This window comes from Pseudophryne corroboree, chromosome 9 (genome assembly GCF_028390025.1).
Source record: "Pseudophryne corroboree isolate aPseCor3 chromosome 9, aPseCor3.hap2, whole genome shotgun sequence".
NCBI lineage: Eukaryota > Metazoa > Chordata > Amphibia > Anura > Myobatrachidae > Pseudophryne > Pseudophryne corroboree.
In genome coordinates this window covers 341,493,160-341,509,682 of record NC_086452.1, presented here as the reverse complement: position 1 = coordinate 341,509,682, position 16,523 = coordinate 341,493,160, and the positions used below count along the sequence as shown (strand labels likewise).

General features: G+C 45.7%; 1 protein-coding gene and 2 pseudogenes across 3 annotated transcripts in view; 1 reads left to right on the top strand and 2 right to left on the bottom strand.

The window, feature by feature from the left end:
* Positions 1-16,523, bottom strand: part of LOC134958186 (inter-alpha-trypsin inhibitor heavy chain H3-like) — a 449,083-nt gene that overhangs the window by 316,247 nt on the left and 116,313 nt on the right. The gene's annotated exons all lie outside the window — the stretch shown is intronic.
* Positions 11,857-11,975, bottom strand: LOC134964980 (5S ribosomal RNA; annotated as a pseudogene).
* LOC134964791 (5S ribosomal RNA) lies at positions 15,554-15,672 on the top strand (annotated as a pseudogene).

Genomic DNA, 16,523 nt, shown 5'->3' with positions numbered 1-16,523 from the left:
CCACTTTCCGTGTGGAATAAGCTTTTATAGATTTTGGCTGTGGCAGGCCTGCCACAGAATGTGCAAGCTGAATTGTACTACAAATCCAACGAGCAATCGTCTGCTTAGAAGCAGGAGCACCCAGCTTGTTGGGTGCATACAGGATAAACAGCGAGTCAGATTTTCTGACTCCAGCCGTCCTGGAAACATATATTTTCAGGGCCCTGACTACGTCCAGCAACTTGGAATCCTCCAAGTCCCTAGTAGCCGCAGGCACCACGATAGGTTGGTTTAAGTGAAATGCTGAAACCACCTTAGGGAGAAATTGAGGACGAGTCCTCAATTCTGCCCTGTCCGTATGAAAAATTAGGTAAGGGCTTTTATAGGATAAAGCCGCCAATTCTGATACACGCCTGGCTGAAGCCAGGGCTAACAGCATTACCACTTTCCAAGTGAGATACTTCAAGTCCACAGTGGTGAGTGGTTCAAACCAATGTGATTTTAGGAATCCCAACACTACATTGAGATCCCAAGGTGCCACTGGAGGCACAAAAGGAGGCTGTATATGCAGTACTCCCTTGACAAACGTCTGAACTTCAGGTACAGAAGCTAGTTCTTTTTGGAAGAATATCGACAGGACCGAAATTTGAACCTTAATGGACCCTAATTTGAGGCCCATAGACAGTCCTGTTTGCAGGAAATGCAGGAATCGACCCAGTTGAAATTCCTCCGTAGGGGCCTTCCTGGCCTCGCACCACGCAACATATTTACGCCAAATACGGTGATAATGTTGTACGGTTACATCCTTCCTGGCTTTGATCAGGGTAGGGATGACTTCATCCGGAATGCCTTTTTCCTTCAGGATCCGGCGTTCAACCGCCATGCCGTCAAACGCAGCCGCGGTAAGTCTTGGAACAGACATGGTCCCTGCTGGAGCAGGTCCTGTCTTAGAGGTAGAGGCCACGGGTCTTCCGTGAGCATCTCTTGAATTTCCGGGTACCAAGTCCTTCTTGGCCAATCCGGAGCCACGAGTATAGTCTTTACTCCTCTCCTTCTTATGATTCTCAGTACTTTTGGTATGAGAGGAAGAGGAGGGAACACATACACTGACCGGTACACCCACGGTGTTACCAGAGCGTCCACAGCTATTGCCTGAGGGTCCCTTGACCTGGAACAATATCTGTCCAGTTTTTTGTTGAGGCGAGACGCCATCATGTCCACCTTTGGTTTTTCCCAACGGTTTACAATCATGTGGAAGACTTCCGGGTGAAGTCCCCACTCCCCCGGGTGAAGATCGTGTCTGCTGAGGAAGTCTGCTTCCCAGTTGTCCACTCCCGGAATGAACACTGCTGACAGTGCTATCACATGATTTTCCGCCCAGCGAAGAATCCTTGCCACTTCCGTCATTGAAGTGACGTTTCCATGCTTGACCACAAGCCCTGGAAATTTTTTCCCTGTGTGACTGCTCCCCAGCCTCTCAGGCTGGCATCCGTGGTCACCAGGACCCAATCCTGAATGCCGAATCTGCGGCCCTCTAGGAGATGAGCACTCTGTAACCACCACAGGAGAGACACCCTTGTCCTTGGAGACAGGGTTATCCGCTGATGCATTTGAAGATGCGATCCGGACCATTTGTCTAGCAGATCCAACTGAAAAGTTCTTGCGTGGAATCTGCCGAATGGAATCGCTTCGTAAGAAGCCACCATCTTTCCCAGGACCCTTGTGCACTGATGCACTGACACCTGGCCTGGTCTTAGGAGTTTCCTGACTAGGTCGGATAACTCCCTGGCTTTCTCTTCCGGGAGAAACACCTTTTTCTGTACTGTGTCCAGAATCATCCCTAGGAACAGCAGACGTGTCGTCGGAATCAGCTGCGATTTTGGAATATTTAGAATCCATCCATGCTGTCGTAGTACTATTTGCGATAGTGCTACTCCGACCTCTAACTGTTCTCTGGACCGTGCCCTTATCAGGAGATCGTCCAAGTAAGGGATAATTAAGACGCCTTTTCTTCGAAGAAGAATCATCATTTCGGCCATTACCTTGGTAAAGACCCGGGGTGCCGTGGACAATCCAAACGGCAGCGTCTGAAACTGATAGTGACAGTTCTGTACCACAAACCTGAGGTACCCTTGGTGAGAAGGGCAAATTGGGACATGGAGGTAAGCATCCTTGATGTCCAGAGACACCATATAGTCCCCTTCTTCCAGGTTCGCTATCACTGCTCTGAGTGACTCCATCTTGAACTTGAACCTTTTTATGTAAGCGTTCAAGGTTTTCAGATTTAAAATGGGTCTCACCGAGCCGTCCGGCTTCGGTACCACAAACAGCGTGGAGTAATACCCCTTTCCCTGTTGTAGGAGGGGTACCTTGATTATCACTTGCTGGGAATACAGCTTGTGAATGGCTTCCAATACCGCCTCCCTGTCGGGGGTAGACGTTGGTAAAGCAGACTTCAAGAACCGGCGAGGGGGAGACGTCTCGAATTCCAATTTGTACCCCTGAGATACTACCTGCAGGATCCAGGGGTCCACTTGCGAGTGAGCCCACTGCGTGCTGAAATTCTTGAGACGGGCCCCCACCGTGCCTGAGTCCGCTTGTAAGGCCCCAGCGTCATGCTGAGGACTTGGCAGAAGCGGGGGAGGGCTTCTGGTCGTGGGAAGAAGCTGTCTGTTGTAGTCTTTTTCCCCTACCTCTGCCCCGGGGCAGATATGAGTGGCCTTTTGCCCGCTTGCCCTTATGGGGACGAAAGGACTGAGCCTGAAAAGGCGGTATCTTTTTCTGCTGCGAGGTGACTTAGGGTAAAAAGGTGGATTTCCCAGCCGTTGCCGTGGCCACCAGGTCCGATAGACCGCCCCCAAATAACTCCTCCCCTTTATACGGCAATACTTCCATATGCCGTTTGGAATCCGCATCCCCTGACCACTGTCGCGTCCATAATCCTCTTCTGGCAGAAATGGACATCGCACTTACTCTTGATGCCAGAGTGCAAATGTCTCTCTGTGCATCTCGCATATATAGGAATGCATCCTTTAAATGCTCTATAGTCAATAATATATTGTCCCTGTCCAGGGTATCAATATTTTCAGTCAGGGAATCCGACCAAGCCACCCCAGCACTGCACATCCAGGCTGAGGCGATTGCTGGTCGCAGTATAACACCAGTATGTGTGTATATACTTTTAAGGATATTTTCCAGCCTCCTATCTGCTGGCTCCTTAAGGGCGGCCGTTTCTGGAGACGGTAACGCCACTTGTTTTGATAAGCGTGTGAGCGCCTTATCCACCCTAGGGGGTGTTTCCCAACGAGCCCTAACCTCTGGTGGGAAGGGATATAGTGCCAATAATTTTTTAGAAATTAGCAGTTTTCTGTCGGGGGTAACCCACGCTTCATCACACACTTCATTCAATTCATCTGATTCAGGAAAAACTACGGGTAGTTTTTTCACACCCCACATAATACCCCTTTTTGTGGTACTTGCAGTATCAGAGATGTGCAAAACCTCCTTCATTGCCGTGATCATGTAACGTGTGGCCCTACTGGAAAATACGTTTGTTTCTTCACCGTCGACACTGGAGTCAGTGTCTGTGTCTGGGTCCGTGTCGACCCACTGAGGTAACGGGCGTTTAATAGCCCCTGACTGTGTTTGAGACGCCTGGACAGGCACTAACTGAGCTGCCGGCTGTCTCATGTCGTCAACAGTTTTCTGTAACGTGCCGACACTGTCACGTAATTCCTTAATTACGGCCATCCATTCAGGTGTCGACTCCCTAGGGGGTGACATCACCATTATAGGCAATTGCTCCGCCTCCACATCATTTTCCTCCTCATACATGTCGACACACACGTACCGACACCCAGCACACACACAGGGAATGCTCTGATAGAGGACAGGACCCACTTAGCCCTTTGGGGAGACAGAGGGAGAGTTTGCCAGCACACACCAGAGCGCTATATATGTATAGGGACAACCTTACAATAAGTGTCTATCCCTTATAGCTGCTTATATCTGTTATTTTGCCAAATAAGTGCCCCCCTCTCTTTTTTACCCTGTTTCTGTAGTTGCAGGATGCAGGGGAGATTCTGGGAGCCTTCCTACCAGCGGAGCTGTGTGGGAAAAATGGCGCTGTGTGCTGAGGAGATAGGCCCCGCCCCCTTCACGGCGGGCTCTTCTCCCGCTTTTTTCTGGAAAACTGGCAGGGGTTAAATACATCCATATAGCCCAGGAGCTATATGTGATGTATTTTTCGCCAACTAAGGTAAATTCATTGCTTCCCAGGACGCCCCCCCCCCCAGCGTCCTGCACCCTCCGTGACCGGAGTGTGAAGTGTGCTGAGAGCAATGGCGCACAGCTGCAGTGCTGTGCGCTACCTTATGAAGACAGGAAAGTCTTCTGCCGCCGATTTATGGACCTCTTCTTGCTTCAGCATCTGTAAGGGGGCCGGCGGCGCGGCTCCGGGACCCATCCATGGCTGGGCCTGTGATCGTCCCTCTGGAGCTAATGTCCAGTAGCCTAAGAAACCCAATCCACTCTGCACGCAGGTGAGTTCGTTTCTCTCCCCTAAGTCCCTCGATGCAGTGAGCCTGTTGCCAGCAGGTCTCACTGAAAATAAAAAACCTATTTAAACTTTTACTCTAAGCAGCTCAGGAGAGCCACCTAGATTGCACCCTTCTCGTTCGGGCACAAAATCTAACTGAGGCTTGGAGGAGGGTCATAGGGGGAGGAGCCAGTGCACACCAGCTAGTCCTAAAGCTTTTACTTTGTGCCCAGTCTCCTGCGGAGCCGCTATTCCCCATGGTCCTTTCGGAGTCCCCAGCATCCACTAGGACGTTAGAGAAATTAAGTAAATTGTGTTTTTATACCATCCTTAGGTTTAGCTCTGTGGTGAGGGGCAAGATTTGCTTCTGTTTGTCCACATATTTTATGATTGACAGCCACCAGCACTGGATTTACCTATTACATTGACCATAAATAATTTGAATTGGTCCTGGGTCACCAATCCAAGGCACCCCTGAAATTGTCCTGAGGTACCCCAGGGTGCCACGGCACACAGTTTGAGAACCTCTGCCATGTGCATAAATAAAAGTATAGTTATCTTTGGGCTTTCTGTATAGTTTGGAAAGGTTTTTGGTTTGTGATTATAACAATGCACTTACTTTATTTATATCCCTCTAGACTAATCCTATTGGTCACTATTTTCCAGTGGTGCAAGTAGAAAAAAAATCTTAGTGGTACTGTGTGCACGCACGACAAAAAATGGGTGTGACCACATGCCACATGGGGCGTTGGCAATGAAAATAGGGGAGTGATACACATATAACCCCAATAGCGCAGTGCCAGATACACCTATGCCCCCAATAGTTCCAGATACAAATATTCCCCCAATAGTGGAGTGACAGATATACATATGCCCCCAAGGTGCCAAACATGCTCCCACAGTGTCAGATACAAATATGACCCCCCCCCCCCAGTGTCAGATACACATATGCCCCCACAGTGTCAGATAAAAAATATGCCCCCACAGTGCCAGATACACATATGCCCACATTGCCAAAATGCCCCCACAGTGCCAGATAAAAATTTGCCCCCATAGTGCCAGAAACACATATGCCCCCATAGTACCAGACACACATGTCCCCAGTGCCAGATATCCCCCTCCCCCATAGTGCCAGATATGCCCACAGTGCCATATATACCCCCATAGTGCCAGATATGCCCCCACAGTGCCAGATACACATGCCCCCAGTGCCACATATGCCCCCAGTGCCAGATACACATATGCCCTCAGTGCCAGATACACATACGCCCCCCAGTGCCACATATGCCCCCAGTACCAGATACACATATGCCCCCCAGTGCCAGATACACATATGCCCCAGTGGCACATATGCTCACCCAGTGCCAGATACACATATGCCCCTATTGCCAGGTACACATATGCCCCCCCAGTGCCACATATGCCCCCAGTCCCACATCTGCCCCAGAGTGTCAGGTGCACATATGCCCCCAGTGCCACATACGTCCACTCAATTTCAGATACACATATGCCCCCAGTGCCACATATTCCCCCAGTGCTAGATACACATATGCCCCCAGTGCCACATATTTGCCCCCCAAGTGCAAGATACACATATACCCCCAGTGCCACATATGCTCCCCCCAGTGCCAGATACACATATGCCCCCAGTGGCAAATATGCCCCCCCAGTTCCAGATACACATATGCCCCCAGTGCCACATATGCACCCCAGTGCCGGATACACATATGCCCCCAGTGCCACATATGCACCCCAGTGCCAGATACACATATGCCCCCCAGTGCCAAATATACATATGCCCACAATGCCAGGTACACATGCCCCCAGTGCCAGGTACACATGTCTACCCCCCCCCCCCCTCACCCCTCTCACCACTGCTGTGCTGTGTTGGGAAGGAGAGCGCACCTCGCACCTCTCCTGTGTCCCTCTTGTGTCTCCGGTTGCGGTGTGTCTCTCAAATGAGGCATCGGTTAGTGAGCCAATCTCAGCTCACAGACCGGCAGCCAATCAGGAGCTGCAGCTGCCGGTCCACAATCTCTGTTTGGCTCACGAACCAGCGCCTCATTTGAGAGACATGCCGCTGCCGGAGACACAGGAGTAGACATGCCGCCGGCTGGCAATTTCTTACTGGTACGCAGTACTGCCCCGTACCGCCATATTAGCAGCATTGCTATTTTCTCCCTTAGGAACATATTTATAACAATCCACAGCTCAGTTGCGGATGGGATGTTACAAATTTGCCCCATACTTGCCTACCTGACCCTCTTCATGAGGGAGAAAATGCTCTGTTCCTGGACTTTCCTGGTAATGTATGATTGCCATCACCTGTGGTGAGCTAGTTAATTGATAAGAAAGGTGTTTCACCACAGGTGATGGCAATCATACATTACCAGGAAAGTCCAGAAACAGAGTATTTTCTCCCTCATGGAGAGGGTCAGGTAGACAAGTATGATTTGCCCCCATGTGAATTTTGACTCCCATCACCTGTGTTGAACTACAGTAGTTAAATGATAAGTAAGGTGTTTCTTCACAGGTGATGGCAATCATAAATTAAAGTCCAGGAACAGAGCATTTTGCACCTAATGGAATAGGTCATGTTGGAGGCAGTGGCAAACGCAGGATTTGCATGGGGGGTTTCCAGAACTGGGTGGAGCCAATCACGGGGATGGGGACTGAGGTGACCCAGTATATGCTGGGTCCGTAAAACTAGTGTGTGTGTGTGTATATATATATATATATATATATATATATATATACACACAAATACGGAAAGGAGGAAGCAGGCAAAAAGTGTATTCAACAACACATCTACAGGACCTGTAGATGTGTTGTTGAATACACTTTTTGCCTGTTTAAAGACGCAGAGTGGCGCTTCCTCATTTCCGTATTTGTAAGTATTTGTTTCAAGAGGGCACCAGTGCTTACTATGGCCATCAGTGGGAGTGCCGATCCACCTCCATATATATATATATATATATATATATATATAAATAAAACACCTGTGACCGGAACTCCTACAGCAGAGAGCAAATACCCGGGTGCCCTCCCGTGGCACTACAAGGCCCAGCAAACAGTACATTGTAATGGGCGGCACTCCAATGGATTTAGAAAAAAATCATACAGCTCACCAAGCCAGTTTAGATCAACGTTTCAGGTGCCTTTATTTGCACCTTTCGTCACCTGAAAAGTTGATCTAAACTGGCTTTTTTCGGGTGTAGCAGGGTTTCTGGGTGCTCGGAAATTCCCCCTGGGTGCGCCACTGGGAGGGTATAGATCCGCAATGTGAATACATCGCAGGGATGTATCAATTATCACATGTAGGGACAGAGCTTGTAATAAAGCTCTGTCCCTGGTATCCGCTTTCCGCAATTCTCAGTGTATTTCTTGGAATGCCGGCGGTCGGTGTGCTGGAGCTGGGATACTGTGTGGTGTCGGGATTCCGGTGTCGGTCACATGACCGCTGACATCAAGACCATAAGGACTCGGGGGGTAATTCAGAGTTGATCATGGCCCTCATTACGAGTTGATCGCTAGCTGGCTACATTTAGCAGCCGTGCAAAAGCATAGTCGCTGCCCACAGGGGGGTGTATTTTAGCTTTGCAAGAGTGCGAACGCCTGTGCAGCCGAGTGGTACAAAAACATTTTGCGCAAAACAAGTCCAGCCCTGTAGTTACTTATTCTGTGCGATGATTGCTGCGACAAAGGTCATTGAATTTACGTCAGATACCCGCCCTGGAAATGCCTTGACACGCCTGCGTTTTTCCAAACACACCCAGAAAACGGTCAGTTGACACCCATAAACTCCCACTTCCTGTCAATCTCCTTGGGATCGTCTGTGAGAATGGAATCGTCGCTAGATGCAGTGCAAAACAACGATGCTCTTTGTACTAATACGCCGCACGCGCAAACGTCCCACGCGTATGCGTAGTTTTGCCATTTTTTTAAATGATCAACTCGGAATGACCCCCCATGGCAGCAAATTTGATAGCAGTTAGGCAAAACCATGTGCACTGCAGAGAGGGGGGGGGGGAGATATAACATGTGCAGAGAGAGTTAGATTTGGGGGTTGCACATGCCAGATGGGCATGTGGGTAGAATCGGTCGCTCAGAGAGCCAGGAAGGCCGCGGGAAGCGCAGCCTCCAGCTCTCTGGTTCCGGGGGCGTGCCATGGGTCCACGCCCCCGGACTCGCAGCGCGTCCCACCCCTCCCAGCGACCGTCATCGTGCGGCACAAATGCCAGGGCCGAATCGAGGCCGCAGTCCGCTTCGCTGGTGGGGTGTGTTCAAAGTTCAAACTGAAATCTAAATTGCGGTGTCAAAATAAAGCAGCCATAATTTACCCTGCACAGAAACAAAATAACCCACCCAAATCTAACTCTCTCTGCAAATGTTATATCTGCCCCCCCCCCCCCCTGCAGTGCACACGGTTTTGCCCAACTGCTAACAAATTTGCTGCTGCGATCAACTCTTAATTACCCCCTAGGCCCTCTGACCGCATCCCGCAACATCTTCTATGGTCTGTGAACATGGGTGTGGACCAAAGTGTCTACAAAGCACAGTCATTTACCTTTGCAATATACTATAGTAGAGGTAAATGAACCATACTTTAGCAAAACAAAGCTGGAGCTTTTGTATTTGATTTTGGTTTGGGATTTCACCTAAATATTATGATTTAGAAGAAAAATAAATGGCATGAAAAACTAAAAAATATCAAGTACTGTTTAGCTGCATTTGTGGTTACATTAGTATTTATATACATTATATTTATGTCCACACATTTTAAACATACCTCCCAACATGACCCTTTCCATACCTCCCAACTTCCAGGAGGGAGGATGCGGGACTCCAGCGCAGCGTATCCACACCCGCCTGGAACAAGGGAGTGTGGCCTAAATAATGGGGGCGTGGCTTTGCGGTACTGCCACAATCACAAGCCACGCCCCCATTTCCCATCACTATGGGGGCATGACCAGCGCTCTGTGAGCTGCTGGCCATGCCCCCAGCCCCTCTTGTCTCTGTGAGCTGCTGGCCATGCCCCCAGCCCCTCTTGTCTACACCGCGGGACACTGTGGCCCGTGGGTGGAACAGCCCCAAAAAAATGGGACTGTCCCGTGAAAATCGGGACAGTTGGGAGGTATGCCTTTCCCGGAGGGCAAAATGTTATGTTCCTGGACTTCTCTTTTAATTTAAGATTGCCATCAAATGTGCCTTTCTCATCAATTAGATAGTTCTACACAGGTGACAGCAATCATAAATTAAGAGGGAAGTCCAGGAACAGAGCATATTGGGGTAGATGTATTAACCTGGAGAAGGCATAAGGAAGTGATAAACCAGTGATAAAGCAGTGTTAAGTGCAAGGTGATAATGCACCAGCCAATCAGCTCCTAACTGTTAATTTACATATGGGAGCTGATTGGCTGGTGTGTTTATCACCTTGCATTTATCACTGGTTTATCACTTCCTTATGTCTTCTCCAGGTTAATACATCTGCCCCTTTGTCCCTTCTGGAAAGGGTCATGTTGGGAAGTATGCATTTAAAGTCTACTTTATAATGAACAACTAGATTTATCAATATTGTGACGTTCAGCAACAATGATCAAAGTGAGCAACAATGACCAAAGTTTGCATTAGTCTGGTTGGCTAAAAATATTACCTTTCTTTATGTAACGAATATACAGTATAAATAAGCAACAGGCCGTCTGAATCAGAACAGAGCCATGTCCCTTCCAAAAAAGGAGATATGATAATTTTCTGTTAGGCCAGTCACATAATCATGGGCAGGAATATCATACCCTCCAATATGACCCGCCCCACTAAGTACAAAATGCTCTGTGTCCTGGACTTCCCTCCTACTTTATTATTGCCATCACCTGTGAAGAAACAGCTTTCTTATCATTTAACTAGTTCAACACAGGTGATGGAATTCATAAATTAAGAGGGAAGTCCAGAAACAGAGCATTTTGAACCTAGTGGGGCGGGTCATGTTGGAGGGTCTGGAATATGTTTTGGTACGGCTGTGGGATAAAAATTGCTAGTTTGCTACCTGCAGTAGAACAAGAAAAAAGGCTGTATTGTCGGTGCACAAAAAGGAAGAGTGACCTGATACTCACATCTACCTCAATACTCATAAAATTTAACTTTTAATATTATTGAATTAAAACAGTGTGACAACGACTAACACACAGACTACAGGTATAGGCGAAACATAGAGGTTAAAATTTAGACATATACAAAACATTGAATAAGTGCATGAAAGAAGTAAATGTGATTAAAGATTTAAAAATATGTGTCCGCGTGTTTATTCTAATGCCCTATTGGGTATACTATTGTTCTTAGTTGAAACCAGTAAGTTGATTTATTTGATTATCAGTAATTCATCTCTTGGATCACTTATTCATATGGCACATGCCATGATTGTCCCAAATCAAATAAATCAAATTACTGGTTTAAACTAAGAACAATAGTATACCCAATAGGGCATTAGAATAAACACGCGGACACATATTTTTAAATCTTTAATCACATTTACTTCTTTCATGCACTTATTCAATGTTTTGTATATGTCTAAATTTTAACCTCTATGTTTCGCCTATACCTGTAGTCTGTGTGTTAGTCGTTGTCACACTGTTTTAATTCAATAATATTAAAAGTTAAATTTTATGAGTATTGAGGTAGATGTGAGTATCAGGTCACTCTTCCTTTTTGTGCACCGACAATACAGCCTTTTTTCTTGTTCTACTGTACTTACCATAACTGTAGTTGGTAGCACCCCCACAATAAATGGTAGATACCAATAATTAAATTGGGGTTTTATTGGAGCCTTAGTTCCATTTCTCTATCTAAAAAGTTGAGTGTGTGCAGATACAATCTTGCCTTCTGTAGTTTGCTACCTGTACAGGTCCCAGAGTTTAGAACAGTTTCCCAAACTCCACGCATTACATCCATGCTTGTGCACAGGTAATTTAATTAGTACAGTACCTCAGGCAATTTGATTTAACCATCTGAGCTCATGCATGGATAATGGGAAAAAGAAAAACAAAGAAAAGTGACCTTTGTTGGGAGCACTCACTCTTGGAAACCGTTATGATTTTAAATATATATAAACAATAATGTAAAGATAAAATAATTAAAACGTAACCTTTAATGATATTTAGATAAGATATAGGTACACCAAAAAAGATTTTTTTTGTCTAAAATGTGGCTATAAAATATAAACCACCAATTTAAGCTAAGACTGTGAATATATTGATGAATAAATAAGGCATTAATTGCAGGCCCACCAGGCATTAATCCATTATACTACGAGGTTAGTGCAATAACCGATGTAGCGCCGTCAAAAAAACCTACAACACCTGGTATTCCTTAGTGGTCATCCACCTAAGTTCTGACCAGGCCCAACACCGTATTGTTTCCAAGATCGGACGAGATTGGGCATGCGCGGTGTGGTATGGCAGTAGATTATAGTTGATAAGGCAGAAAACTACAGCTGGTATGCAGCTAATAGGTACACACTAAACCTGGTTGCTGTAATGAAAAATTGATCTCTTAATAGAGATATATATGTTTGACCGTCATTGCACCAAATTGTAACCCAAACTTATAGGTATACGGAGGTTTAAATCATGTGGTCAATAAAGTTTGCCAGCAAAACTGCCTGTATGTTTCTTTGTGTGCTGTGCAGCACCACTGAAAATGGGTTTTTTTTATGGGTAAGGCAGATATAAAAACCCTTGTTGTACAGAGGTCATGCCAAAATATCTGGATCCAAGAGAAACCTGTCTCTGTTGTTTACTGGATCTCCCTGTTAAATATTGGATGGAAAAATAGTTATTATGGTTATCATGATGGTTAACATCAAAACATGAATCTGTTTGAGGTTATATTATATAGTTAAAGAAAGAAAAAGCTGAGACTGAAATGATCTAAACCTTTCCACTTTTCTCCCTTTGCGCCACCATAATCAGTATAGGGCAGGGAATGGAAATTGACCAAAATACAGATTTTTCAGCTTGAAGAAGAAGGAAAGGAAAAGACAGACTTAGAGAATGGATAAGGTATATAAGAATTATATCTTGGGAGACAAAATCTCTATTATCCACAAATAGGCTGACTAACACAATAGTGCCTGAAATAACAAGTACTGTCTTTATAGCAACTGTTAGGCGCCGAGGGTCCGCCCGTCAGTGCGGCCCGGCGCCTAGCAACTAGGGACGCCGCATGCGGACAGCCGCCGGCTCCCTAGCAACGCTAGACGCCGGGCGCACGGAGCCGCTCAGACCCTAGCAACGGGGACGCCACTGTCGGACCGCGTTCCCCGTTGCTGGGTCTAGATTAATCACCTCATTGGTATCCTGGCCGTGCAGCATGCAGCTGCACGGCATGATTGTTAATTACCCTGTCTGGCTCCTGATTGGAGAGCTCCCAATTAAAAGCACTCTCAGGACTTCTCACAGACGCCGGTAATAGCTTCCTGTTTGCTGTGTCTGTTGCAGAGAGTTTTCCAGTCCTGTCTATCCGGTCGTTCCTGTCCTCAGTGGTCCAATACTCGGAAGTTGTCATCCTTTCCTGGAGTCCAGACCGAGCACCTTTAACATCCAGTGGTGTTCGTGAGTCGCGGCGTAGCCGTGTGTTGCGGCTTGACCGCTTACTATTTATTATTTGGTTATATTGTGTTTCGGAGCTTTTGCAGAGGATTCCGCTCCCACAAATCCACTCTGGTATCCAGCGGTGCTGGATAGGAGTAACGGATTCGTGGATTTTTGGTTGTCCTTTTCCCTGGCGGTTTGTCCGCACATACTTCTGGTTTAAGTTAGTTAGCTTGTAGCCCCTGGCCTGGTTGCTTAGTCAGAGGGCCCCTTGTTATCACCCTGTCTCGGATTTCCCTTTGTCTCCCATTAAGACCTGAGGGGGCATCGGAGTTGGGCAGACATAATCCGCCCTTCAAACGCGGCTGCCATAGGCTCAAGCAACCATAGTCTCGCAGGGGATTTCTGATAACACGGGCGAGACAACGGAGTTAGGGCGCCAGGGGTTACTAGGCTTTCCTGCTCCCGTAACCAGCATTCCCTTCCAGTACTCTGACCTCCGTCATAAGATCTCCTCTGGTCAGACGTACTGGTATCATAACAGCAACATTGTTGAACCAATATATGCTTGCAATGAAAATAGATTTTGCATGTATCCACAGTGTATCAACAGTATATCTGTCTAATTTGTTTCATAAATCCATGCCAGGTATCATTACGCTGTAACAGCCTGGGCATGCATAATAGCTTATTGCCTGTTAAAACCTGCATGAAAAACGGTGCTGGGGTGTCAGGAATAAATCAAGGGCAATACCTGTGCTATGATTGCCAGAGCCCTAATAAATTGCTGATTGTTCCTGATTATATCATGTCAAACACATGAAAACACAAGTTGACTTATGTCTAATATCACCATAAGTATTTAAAGCACCTGAAAAACAATGATTCCCATATATGATAAATAATGCATAAAGTGAATGGCATAAATTTGCCAAAAAGACCGGTACACTTAATGTTAAAATTACATATATGTGTAGCTGGAGAATGGGAGACAAATATGGAGCAAGATAGGAGAAGATACTTATTGATCAATTGTGTGTCTCTCCCTGCTCGCTGTAAGACGCTGACCGCCGGACTTCATGCGCTAAGTGTCTATGCTGCTCGCCCGGTCTCCTCTCCTGCCAGTCTCTGGTCACGTGAGCGTGCTCACCGTGACCGCGTCCACCTCACCCGACGTACGTTTCACAGCAGCTTGTTCACGGGACGCATAGATGCTTAGCGCATGAAGTCCGGCGGTCAGCGTCTTACAGCGAGCAGGGAGAGACACACAATTGATCAATAAATATCTTCTCCTATCTTGCTCCATATTTGTCTCCCATTCTCCAGCTACACATATATGTAATTTTAACATTAAGTGTACCGGTCTTTTTGGCAAATGTATGCCATTCACTTTAGGCATTATTTATCATATATGGGAATCATTGTTTTTCAGGTGCTTTAAATACTTATGGTGATATTAGACATAAGTCAACTTGTGTTTTCATGTGTTTGACATGATATAATCAGGAACAATCAGCAATTTATTAGGGCTCTGGCAATCATAGCACAGGTATTGCCCTTGATTTATTCCTGACACCCCAGCACCGTTTTTCATGCAGGTTTTAACAGGCAATAAGCTATTATGCATGCCCTGGCTGTTACAGCGTAATGATACCTGGCATGGATTTATGAAACAAATTAGACAGATATACTGTTGATACACTGTGGATACATGCAAAATCTTTTTTCATTGCAAGCATATATTGGTTCAACAATGTTGCTATAAAGACAGTACTTGTTATTTCAGGCACTATTGTGTTAGTCAGCCTATCTGTGGATAATAGAGATTTTGTCTCCCAAGATATAATTCTTATCTACCTTATCCACTCTCTAAGTCTGTCTTTTCTTTTCCTTCGTCTTCAAGCTGAAAAATCTGTATTTTGGTCAATTTCCATTCCCTGCCCTATACTGATTATGGTGGCACGAAGGGAGAAAAGTGGAAAGGTTTAGATAATTTCAGTCTCAGCTTTTTCTTTAACTATATAATATAACCTCAAACAGATTCATGTTTTGATGTTAACCATCATGATAACCATAATAACTATTTTTCCATCCAATATTTAACAGGGAGATCCAGTAAGCAACAGAGACAGGTTTCTCTTGGATCCCATAAAGATATTTTGGCATGTCCTCAGTACAACAAGGGTTTTTATATCTGCCTTACCCATTAAAAACACCATTTTCAATGGTGCTGCACAGCACACAAAGAAACATACAGGCAGTTTTGCTGGCAAACTTTATTGACCACATGATTTAAACCTCCGTATACCTATAAGTTTGGGTTACAATTTGGTGCAATGACGGTCAAACATATATATCTCTATTAAGAGATCAATTTTTCATTACAGCAACTACGTTTAGTGTCTACCTATTAGCTGCATACCAGCTGTAGTTTTCTGCTTTATCAACTATAATCTACTATCATACCACACCGCACATGCCCAATCTCGTCCGATCTTGGAATCACTACGGTGTTGGGCCTGGCCAGTACTTAGGTGGATGACCACTAAGGAATACCAGGTGTTGTAGGTTTTTTGACGGCGCTACATCGGTTATTGCACTAACCTCGTAGTATAATGGATTAATGCCTGGTGGGCCTGGAATTAATGCCTTATTTATTCATCAATATATTCACAGTCTTAGCTTAAATTGGTGGTTTATATTTTATAGCCACATTTTAGACAAAAAATCTTTTTTGGTGTACCTATATCTTATCTAAATATCATTAAAGGTTACGTTTTTAATTATTTTATCTTTACATTATTGTTTATATATATTTAAAATCATAGCGGTTTCCAAGAGTGAGTGCTCCAAGCAAAGGTCACTTTTCTTTGTTTTTCTTTTTCCCATTACCTATGTATTTGGACCTATGGGAGCACCATCGACAATCACCATTTTTATCTACCTATAGAAGTTTTTTCTAAATGGTAGATGGTGATAAATTCCAGAATTATTTCTGGTTGGTCGGTTTTCTTGGAAACTTCATCAAAATAGTAATTTATTTAACATCACTTAGTCCTGTGCGGCATCCTTAACCCAATTCCTTTACTGCCTCATGCATGGATAGCCTTAAAATCTGGACTGTAATGGTGGAGTTTGGGAACCTCTAGTTTAGGATTCTTCATCATCAAAGGCTGTGTATTCACATCTACTGTATATACAGTTCAGCAAGGAACTGGGAGGGTAATTCAGACCTGTTTGCTGGGGTGCGTTTTCTTTGCAGCCCTGTGATCCGATAGTCGCCGCCTACAGGGGGAGGAGTAAAGTGCTGTGCATGTGTGTGATAGTTTTTGTAGCAGAGCTGCACAAACATCAGTTTGTGCAGTCTCTGCGCAGCCAAGGACTTACTCAGCTGCTGCAATTGTTTGCTGCTGATCGGGGCC